The sequence below is a fragment of the Sciurus carolinensis genome, chromosome 11 (assembly GCF_902686445.1).
Source record: "Sciurus carolinensis chromosome 11, mSciCar1.2, whole genome shotgun sequence".
NCBI classification, from domain to species: Eukaryota; Metazoa; Chordata; class Mammalia; order Rodentia; family Sciuridae; genus Sciurus; species Sciurus carolinensis.
This window is the reverse complement of record NC_062223.1, coordinates 462,889-473,296: the sequence shown is the minus strand read 5'-3', so window position 1 is coordinate 473,296 and position 10,408 is coordinate 462,889. Positions and strand designations below refer to the sequence as shown.

Here is a 10,408-nt window from a genome sequence, read left to right as displayed (position 1 = left end):
GGGGCCCTCCGCCCCGCTCATTGGCGGGAACCACTGGGACCAAGACGGGGAAGAACCCGCGGTCGGGACGTGGAGGCGTCGGCCCGGCATTTCCTCCCTAAAAAACACTGGTTAGTGTAGTGGAAGACCGAAGTCCCGAAATTCGTGCTGCCTAGCCCCCACGGGCGCGCGGGTGTGGGCCGCGCCCCCCGCCGCCGCAGGTGGTGCAGTCCGACAGCCCAGAGCGAATGGGCGGGACGCCCGCGGCCCAGAGCCCCGCCCTGGCCCCGCCCCCTGACGGCCTCGCCTGCCGTGCGCCCCTGGGCGGGGCCTTCCGCCGGCCCCTGCGGCGAGCAGCTTTGCTCCATCCCCTGCTGCTAGGAGCTTGCATGGGCTCGGGGTGGGCACTGTGTGCGAGTTCTTGGGCAGCTGGATCGCAGCAGAGAACGAGCCCCCAGCCCCAGTTCCCTCCAGCCCAGCTCAGGGAGACACAGTAAACCATGACCACTGTAGAGAACTCAGCTGTGTGGTATGGGAGGAGATGATTCGTGCTCTGACAAAAAGACTGCGAGCTGGGTGTGGTGGCTCTCCCAGCGGCTCAGAAGGCTGAAGCAGGAGGATTGCAAGTTCAAAGCCAGCCTCAGCAATTTAGCAAGGTCCTAAACAACTTAGTGAGACCCTGTCTCTAAATCAGAAAAAGGCTTGTGGCTCAGTAGTTAAGCACCCCTGAGTTCAATTCCTGGTACAAAAAAAAAAAAAAAAAAAAAAATCCAGATAAGATAGATGGAAAGAAAAGAAAGGAGAAAAGAAAAAGAGTGCGGGGTAGGTCAGGGTCAGGAGGCCTGGGAGGACGGGCCAGCGTTAATGAGGTACTGAGAAGAGCATGGAGGGGTGGAAAGACCTCTTGGCACCACTAAAGGAGGGAAGGGCCCTATGGCTGGATTCCATCTGGCCCTGCGCAGGTGCTGGTCCTGGCTCATGAAGCCCTCAGGACTCTGCATGAGAACAAGGTGCAGATTAGCCAGGGCGACCTAGCCATCTAGGATAGGGCTGTGCGTTTGGAAGGAATGGATCCTGGTAGATTTAGAAGACAGCCAGTTTGCTGAGGTGTTGGCTGTGAATACCATGGAAGGGAAAGGGAAAGGAAGGATGTGAGGGCAGTGTGGTGGGAATCTGTTCAGGGGAGGGAGGAAGCTGGGAGAGCCCTGGGGAACCAGACAGCCCAGACGTGTTGAGAGGGCCAAGGCTGCACTGGAGGTAAAACAGGGTGCTGGGTGACTAGAGCCAGAACCCCAGGCTTCCAGTGTGAAGAGGTCAGAGTCCTCAAGAGATCAGAACATAAATAAATAAATAAATAAATTCAGGGGTGGTGGGAATGGGGGGCTGACAGAAGCAGGAGAGGGCCTGCGACCCCAGGAGGCAGGCACACACATCAAGGAAAGAGACCTTGTTGGAGTGAGCTGGGGGTTGCCGGCCCCCTACCCCAGAATAGCAGCACGCTGGGGGCAGAGGCTGACCAGAGGGTAGAGGGGATGAGACAAAGCATGCTCAGTGAGCAGCAACCAGGTTGCAGCCACTTAGCTGTGAAGGAGGTGAAAGTGGAAGCAGTGCAGCGGGATCAAGTCGAGAGGGTTTTCTTCTGTTTGCAATGAGAGCAACATCAGGCTGAATGGGAAGAACGAGGACTGGTGCCAGCGAAGGGTTCTCAGGAACAGGCTCTCTGCTCTCCATGGGCCAGAGGCCCGGATCTGGATGGGGCGGTTCCTCCAGAGTCACCCGGACCAGGGACCTGCACTCAGGCACTTTGAGTGTCAGTCTGTGGCCTCAGCAAGTCCCTCTCTGCTCTCTTAGTGTCCTTGGCTGTAAAGTGATGTTGATGGTTCTACCCACCCCACGGGTCATTGTGAGGATTCAGTGGGTGAGCACTGGAGAGAGTTTCAGATGAGTCCAGCATGGCAAAGAGGGGATGGCCCTCCAGCCCCCCTTGCGGGAATGTTACCTGATCATCCCTCCTAGTTTGGACTTTAGATGTGCCAGCCCTCCTGTGTGAGTGTGCCTGCCTGCTGAAGTCAGTTAGATTTAGGGGTGCCCTCACACACTGAGGCTCCTGGGAAGGAGGAAGACAGGTCAACCCAAAAGCCCCTTAGACAGGAGCCAACCGCTCCCACCTTCATCCACATCCTGTCCTAGGGGCAGGACACAACTGGAAAAACTGTCATAATAAATACATTCACATATAATGAAATGTGAAGAGCAACTCAGAGAGCATTTTTGGGCAGTTCACAACCTACCCAGCTGTGCCAATCCATGCTCAGTAGTAAAGGTAACCCCAAAGAGCATCCCAGGGCCATACTGGGCCCCAACTAAGCATAGACATATCTGTTGATGCCCTCCCTAAGGTGTAAAATGATACCTTACCTGCTCACACACAAGTAGGTGCCTCACACCCTGGCAAGCACACACACCTCCCATATACAACCCCTCTCACGTTAGTACTGTCACCCCCATGCACACCCTACCTGCCACCTTTCACGTGCTACTGCCCGTGTGCGCACACACACAACCTACCCACACAGACCTGCCCCCGAGGCCCCTGCTGACATGCCGCTTCTGCCTCAGGCAGGCACAGACAGGCACGGATGTGGCATGCATATCTGGGGCACAGGAGGACGGAGCCAGGCTGGGAGCTCCCTCAGTTCTGTCCAGCCAGGTCAGCCTCTCCCAGAGTCCTCTCCAGCCCTTTCCCTCTGCCATTAGGCCTGTGCACACACACTAGGCCCAGGCATCACTTTCTGCCCCACCCCAGAAGAGGGAAGCCCTCCAGAGGCAGTGGATCAGGTGGATATCCAAGAGAGGCGGAAGCAGGGGCAGGTGGAAGAAGGGAGTGGGGGAGAGAACAAGGAGTTGAAACTCCCAGGGCCAGGAAGGAACAGGCAGCACTGTGTGCTTGGACCAGGGAAGGCCAGTATGAGTGCCCTCTGACCATAGCCCAGTGGCTTAAGACAACAGAAATTTATTCTCTCACAGTCCTGGAGGCCAGAGTCCCTCACCACGGCGGTAGGACAGGCTCCCTGCAGAGGTTCCGGAGGAGCTCTCCTGCCTTTCCAGGTGGGGGGTGCAATCCAGGCAAGCTTGGATTGTGGCCACTTTACTTCAGTCTCTGCCCCTGTCTTCTCACAGCCTTCTCTGCGTGTCCTCTCCTCTGCCACTTATAAAGACACTATCGTTGGATTTAGTGCTACACAGGTAATTAAGATCCCATTTCAAGATCCTCACTGAAATCATCTGCAAAGACCCTTTTTCCAAATAAGCACAAATACATAGGCCCTGGATATCAGGATATAGACATAACTCTTGGGAGTGCACCCTCCAGCCCACTATAGAGGGTGAAAGGAGGTGCGTTTCAGATCGGCAGGACTGGGGCAAGGTGAAGGAGCAAGACAGGCACTCAGTTTCTCCCTGTCCTCCAGTTCCTGACTTCTTCCCTCAGCTGTGTTCTGTTCTGGAGGTATGGGTTTCCTGACCTTAGAAGAGGGAAAGGTCTCCTGTGTTCTTGGACAGGCAGAATTAATATTATCAAAATGGCCATACTTCCAAAGGTGCTATACAGATTTAACACAATTCCAATTAGAATTCCAATGACATTTCTCATAGAAATAGAGAAAGCAATCATGAAATTCATCTGGAACAACAGAAAACCCAGAATCGCCAAAGCAATCCTGGGCAGGAAGAGTGATGCAGGAGGTATCACAATACCAGACCTTAAAGTCTACAGTAGATCTATAGTAACAAAAACAGCATGGTATTGGCACCAAAACAGACAGGTAGACCAATGGCACAGGATAGAAGACATGGAGACATACCCACATAAGTACAGTAACCTCATACTAGACAAAGATGCCAAAAACTTACAATGGAGAAAAAATAGCCTCTTCAACAAATGGTGCTCACAAAAGTAGAAATCCATATGCAGTAAAATAAAATTAAACCCCTGTCTTGGTTTCATTTGTTTGTTATTTCCACAATCGCAGAGTGCTGGGGAAAACCCCTGTCTTGGGCTGGGGATATAGCTCAGTTGGTAGTGTTTGCCTTGCAAGCACAAAGTCCTGGGTTCAATCCCCAGCACTGCAAAACAAAAAACAAAAAACAAAAGCCCTATCTCTTACCTTGTATAATACTCAACTCAAAATGCATTAAGGATCAAGGAATTAGTCCTGAGACCTTTCACTAAATAGAAGAAAAAGTAGGCCTGCATCTCCATCACATTGGCTTAGGACCAGACTTCCTTAACAAGACCCCCTATAGTACAAGAAATAAAAGCAAGAATCAATAAATGGGATAGATTCAAACTAAAAAGCTTTTTCTCAGCAAAGGAAACAATCAATAATGTGAAAAGAGAGCCTATAGAGTGGGAGAAAATCTTTTCCACACACACTTCAGACAGAGCACTAATCTCCAAAGTTTATAAAAGAACATTAAAAACTTTATAACAAAAATACAAGGAACCCAATCAATAAATGGGCTAAGGAACTGGGCAGACACTTTACAGAAGATATACAGGTGATCAACAAATACATGAAAAAATGCTCATCTCTAGTAATTAGCTCATCGTCTCTAGTAACTAGAGAAATGGAAATTAAAAACCACCCTAAGATTTAATCTATCTCCAATTAGAATGGCTATTATCAAGAATACAAGCAATAATAAGTGTTGGTGTGGATGTGGGGAAAAAGGCACACTCATACATTGCTGGTGGAGTTGCAAATTGGTGCAGCCACTCTGGAAAGCAGTATGGAGATTCCTCAGAAAACTTGGAATGGAACCACCATTTGACCCAGCTATCCCACTCCTCGGTTTATACCCAAAGGACTTAAAATCAGCATACTACAGTGATGCAATCACATCAATGTTCATAGCTGCTCAATTCACAATAACTAGATTGTGGAACCAACCTAGCTGTCCTTCAATTGATGAATGGATAAAGAAACTGTGGAATATATACACAATGGAATATAGCTCAGCCATAAAGAAGAATAAAATTATGGCATTTGCTGGTAAATGGATGAAGTTGGAAAATATCACGCTAAGTGAAATAGGCCAAGCCCCCAAAACCAAAGGCTGAATGTTTTCTCTGATAAGTGGATAATGATACATAAGGGGGGGGGGGCGGTGACGAGGGTGGGAGAGAAGAATGAAGGAACTTTGGATGGTGTGGAGGAAAATGGGGCAGGAGGGGTGGGGGAAGGAAAGATAAAATGAGACAGACAGTATTACCCTAGGTATATGTAAGATTACATGAATGGTGTGAATCTACATTGTGTACAACCACAGAAATGAAAAGTTGTACCCCATTTGTGTACAATGAATCAAAATGCAGTCTATAAAAATAAAAAAAAATTAAATTAAAAAAAAAAAGATATGGGCTTCCTCAGGGATCCCAGTGGTTACTACAAGTTCATTCAAGACCCATGTAATCCAGGCCTTGTGGACCCCTCAATTTTTTTTGTAACTGCGATTGAACCCAGGGGCATTCAACCACTAAGCCACATCCCTACCCTTTTTCATATTTTATTTAGAGACAGAGTCTCACTTGAGTTGCTTAGGGCCTTACTAAATTGCTGAGGCTGGCTTTGAACTTGCAATCCTTCTGCCTCAGCCTCCCAAGCCACTGGAATTACAGGTGTCCAGTTATGATTTCTCAAATTTTTTTAGGTTAAAAAAAGGGTGTATTTAGAATTAGACAGCTGGACTCTGTTCAGATCATCCCAATTTTGTTGGCAACATCCAGAGCATCACAGTCAGGAGCCAGTCAAGCGTACGCCTTCTTCTCTCCATCAGGCCTGATCAGGGTGTTAGCCTTGGCCACATCAATGTCATCGAGCTTCCTTCCAGTTTGTTTGATCTGGTGTTTGTCGGCCTTGACATCCAAAATGAACACAAGTGTGTGGTTGTCTTTAATCTTCTTCATGGCTGACTCAGTGGTCGGGGGACCTTGATGATGACACAGTGGTCAAGCTTGTTTCTCCTGGGAGCGCTCTTCCCTGGATATTTGGGCTGCCTTTGGAGCCGTTGGAAGGTAGGTGATGTGTGGATCTTCTTTTTATGGTGGTGGACATCCTTCAACACTGTCTTCTTGGTCTTCAGAGCTTTTGCTTTGGCTTCAGCTTTGGGGAGGGACAGGAACTTCCTTCTTAGCTTTTGGTGCCATCTTGGTGAAAAGGCCATCTCTCAATTTTGACCCCAAGTGCAACGCGTTGACTCCTGACTCCTCCCATCCATGAATGATCACACCTCCACCACACTGTGTTTGAATTTGTCCCCACTATCCAGGTTTCCAGGTCTGGGCTGGGTCAGATGACAGGATCCAGCCCAGCCTGTGCAGGATGGAAGGTCAGATGCAGGGAGGCCATGGAGGGAAGGGGAAGAAGAGCAGGGCAGAGAGTTTAGGGGCAGGAGTGCACCAAGAACAGGTGGCTGAGGCAGTGGGAAGGTCTCTGGGCCAAGGACCTGAGTGCTGTGGGTGTAGAGGGGCTTTAGCTGAGCCTGGAGCAGGGACAGCCCAGCCTGAGATATGTGTGGGAGATGCTGTCTGGTTGAGGGAGATGGGAAAACAAAGAGCTTATGAGAACCCCTGCCTCAGGAGCAAAACAGAGCAGGTACCCGCCTACTCCTCCGGGGTTCTGGAGCCAAGATTTCACCTCAGGAACCACCTTGGCCATGGTGGGAAGTGGAGTGAGCAGAGAAGAGCAAAGTTCTCTTGGCCACTACCTTGGCGTTTCGCTGTAGCTGGCCCTGTGTGTCCTTCAGTAGGTGACAGTCTGCTCCTCTAGACCTTTTCAGTGCCCACCAAGTACTCTTGCTGTGTCCCTGCAAAAGACAGGGACAAGTCCGCTGAGAGCCCAACCCCCCAGAGACGTCCCCTCCAGGCTAGGACTCCGAAGGTTTCCTTGGCGTAGATCCCACAGGGGGGACCCGGAGTTCCCAGGGTTGCCTGCAGGGGTCATCTGATAAACCAAACCAGACAGAGCTGGCGCTCCCTTGTCGAAGCCCGACTAACTCGCTTTTCCGTGGGGACCCCCAGGCATCCCAGCAGTTGGTGAAGTGCGGTGCAGGCAGGACGTTGTCCGAGGGCTCAGAGTCAGGGCGCGTCCAGGCGCCTCCTGGGTCACAGCCCAGGGCTACGTGCGCGGTTCTCCGGGAGGGGCGGACTTCGGGCGGGGAAAGCCCAGAGTCCGCCAGGCAGTAATACTGCACTGGGGAGGGGGCGGGGGCAGCTTCTTGCTTGCAGGCGGTCGGGCCACAAGGGGCCCTCCTCGCCCAGCTGTCTGCCGCACGGAACAGGCAGAAGACAGGACGACCAGGCAGCACCCCCCGCCCTGGGCCCAAGCGCCTGGCGAGTCAGGGCCGTACCAACGCGTGCCGAGGGGACCGCCTGGGCCGTACCACCCGCCAGGCCGGAGGGGACTACCTCACATCGAGGACAGCCCGCGACGCCCCGCCCGGCAGGTGGCAGCCCCTCCCCAGGCCGACGTGCAGAAAGGAACGCGCCGGCCTCGCCCGCGGAGGACCGCGCGGCGGTGGGCGGGGCGCGCTGCGCCCCCCTGGCGCCCACTGGCTGTGGCTGGGCAGGGCGGGCCTGGCTCCACCGACCATTGGCTGTGGGACAGTTCATTTACATACGGGGCGGGGCGGCGGGCCGGACCGGGGCCCCGCCGCAGGGCGCGAGGGTGGCCGTGGCTGCTGCCGAAGTTGGTCCGAGAGCCCGCGACAGCCCTGTGCTGGGGTCTCAGGTGACGCACGAGGGGTCCCAGGGTGGCGGGCGGGGTGCACCTCAGAGGCTACTCTCCCCTGGGGAATGCGGGGATCGGGTAAGGCAGGGACGGCGTGGTTTGGATGCCCAAGTTGGAGGGAACCGGGGCGGGGGGCGACCCCTCCACTCGCCCGCCCGCTGGACCGTCCCTCCAGGCGCAGGGCAGCCACTGCCCACCGCACACTGCGCTGCTCCGGACCCACTGTGCGTGTGACAGCGGCTGATCTGTCTCTGGGCAGCGCGAACCCCTGGCCCCTCAGTGACCTGGGTCTAGCGGGCAGGCGGGTGGCCACACGGGTCGGAGGATCCGCACCTACGGCCTGGGAGGAAAGGGCAGCTGACCTCTGGGTGAGGGTCGCTTCTACACGCCTTTCTGTCATAGCCCAGCAAAGACCGGTGGGGGAGGGAAGGGGGACACAGGGGATTCTCTTCCCTCCATGTGTGGGAGACTTGAGATTGGGCCAGATACCCTCTTGGAGGGAACTTTTTTCTCCTTGTATCCCAGGGTACGAGGCTTGCTGAATTCCCAAGAGCCTTCACCAAGGGGTCCAAGCTCAGGACAGCCCTGGGCAGCAGGGGTGTTGTGATCTTCAGCCAACAGGACCCGGGCCTACAGGACCTGCCTCTGGGGACTTCCTATTGGAAGGGAGTGCAGCTTTGATTCTTCTGCAAGTTTTTGCCACTTCATTGAGGGAATCAGGACTGTGGGCCTCTTTGTGGGGCCCAGGGACAGGCCCCTCACTGAGTTCCTCACTGAGGAATCCACCCTGAAAGTCTGGCTGAGGAGTGTCTAGAGCAGCTGGGTCCAGACACCTGCAGCAGGCCCTGTCCTCTCCTCTGGGGGCTGTGAAGGTTGATGGCTGTAGCCGGGTCACCAGAGAGGGAGAGGCAGGCTTGGTCCAGGTCTCGCAAGGACTGTGACTGGCTTTGGAGGGGCCTCTGTGCTGCTCCCAGTGTGGTGCCATGCCTTGAAGCCTCTGGAAGTGAGAGGAGGCGGTGTGGCCTTGAGGCCAGGAACCTGCAGAACTGACTTATTACCAAGCAGCCACTTACCTCTTTACTGAGCCAGGGTCAATACTACTGTGACCCTCAGTAGCCTCTCAGCTGCGGTGAGCAGGAGCTCTGAGGCCAGCAAGGCCTGGCTCTGCCGTTCTGCTGGACTGCCCAGGCAGGAGAGTGGCCTTGACTGTCTATCCTACAGAGACACCTGGTGGGTGCCTCCCTCTGCTGGGTCTGGGTCCTGCCCTGCCAGGAATGGACGTCTGAGGGGAGCTTGACCATTCTTCACTTCAGCACAGCTCACACCACTGTCTTCAAAGAAAAGTTTAAAACGCAAAAGTAAACTTTTCAGCAACACAAAAAGTCTGCTTAGTGATCTGAAGCACTCTGACAACTTTTTTGGAGTGTGGGATTTGATCTACCTGGAACAGCCACCAAGGAAGAGGGCTCTACCCATTTCCCCATCCCAGAGCACAGCACCTGTCTGGTAGAGAAGAGGACTTGGGAGCTTTTTTAGGGCCAGCAGTTGCAGGCCATGGACAGGGCCTGGGAAGTGGCTTCAGAAGAAACAGGTGTCCTTAGAAGGGCACTGGAAACTCATGGAGTGCACCAGCTTTGTGCCACTTCCCCTCAGGGCTAGGGAAAAGGGACTCAAACATGGGCGAACGTGGCCTACCCCTCCCTCCCCCAGCTCCCTGTGTGTAGGGTAGTCTCTGGATGACACCTGGCCTTGTCTCCTGCTGGTCTGTGGGATTAGCTTGGGAGATGGACCATGATGGCTTAGAACTGATGCCCAGAAGTGCATCCAACCCTCCTGAGTGTATGCTGGGGTTTGCACGGGGTTGGGTGGGGGGACAGGTCCCAGGCTGCAGCTAGAGTGTCCTTTGCACTCTGGGTGTCACCCCATGTGATCCTGTGTTTGGCCCCCCCAGGTCAGGCAGCAGCAGACTCAGGTGAGAGAACAAATAGGAGCAGTAGGCTGGGGGTTCTGGCCTGTTGACACCAGGTTGGGAGGCTTTGTCTGCTGCCCAGCCTTCCCAAGTCCTTGCTCCCTGCTTCTGGCAGGAAATGCCCAGTCCCACTTGCAGCTGAGGGTTCTGGGTGGCCCTGACCTCTGTAGGGCCCTGAGTGCCTTCCTTGTCCCTCCAGCTCAGGGCTTCACATCCCCTGCAGTACACCTTAGAGGAAGTGGGGAGCCCTGGACCCAGCTCAGAAGCCACCCCAGGAGAAAGCTGAGTCCACCCCCCAAACATGCCCTTCCATCAGATCCAGCACAGACTCCTGTCATCCAGAGTGTCCCCATCCCACTCCCCAGTACCACCCATGAAACCCCCAAGTTCTGCTTATCACAAATATCTCCAACCCCAAACACAGCTCTTGGAACTGGGAATGTGCAGCCCTCCTGAGGACCAGGACTGTGGGAGAGGCCACAGCCAGCCCAAGGGCCTAGGCAGCAGCTGGGCTATGGAATCTGCCCTGCCTCCAATTTCAAAGCTGCAGATCACAGCAGAATCTTCAAGCCCACCCTTGTCCACTCAATGCCCACACCCTCCCTGGAGCTGGCCAAGCTCCTCTGGGAGGAGCTTCTGGCCAACCCGAGTCCTGGACCTTCCCCTACGG

General features: G+C 54.1%; 1 pseudogene; it reads right to left on the bottom strand.

Moving 5' to 3' along the window:
* Nucleotides 1-5,408: 5,408 nt before the first annotated feature.
* Nucleotides 5,409-6,850, bottom strand: LOC124958600 (60S ribosomal protein L23a-like; annotated as a pseudogene).
* Nucleotides 6,851-10,408: the final 3,558 nt, after the last annotated feature.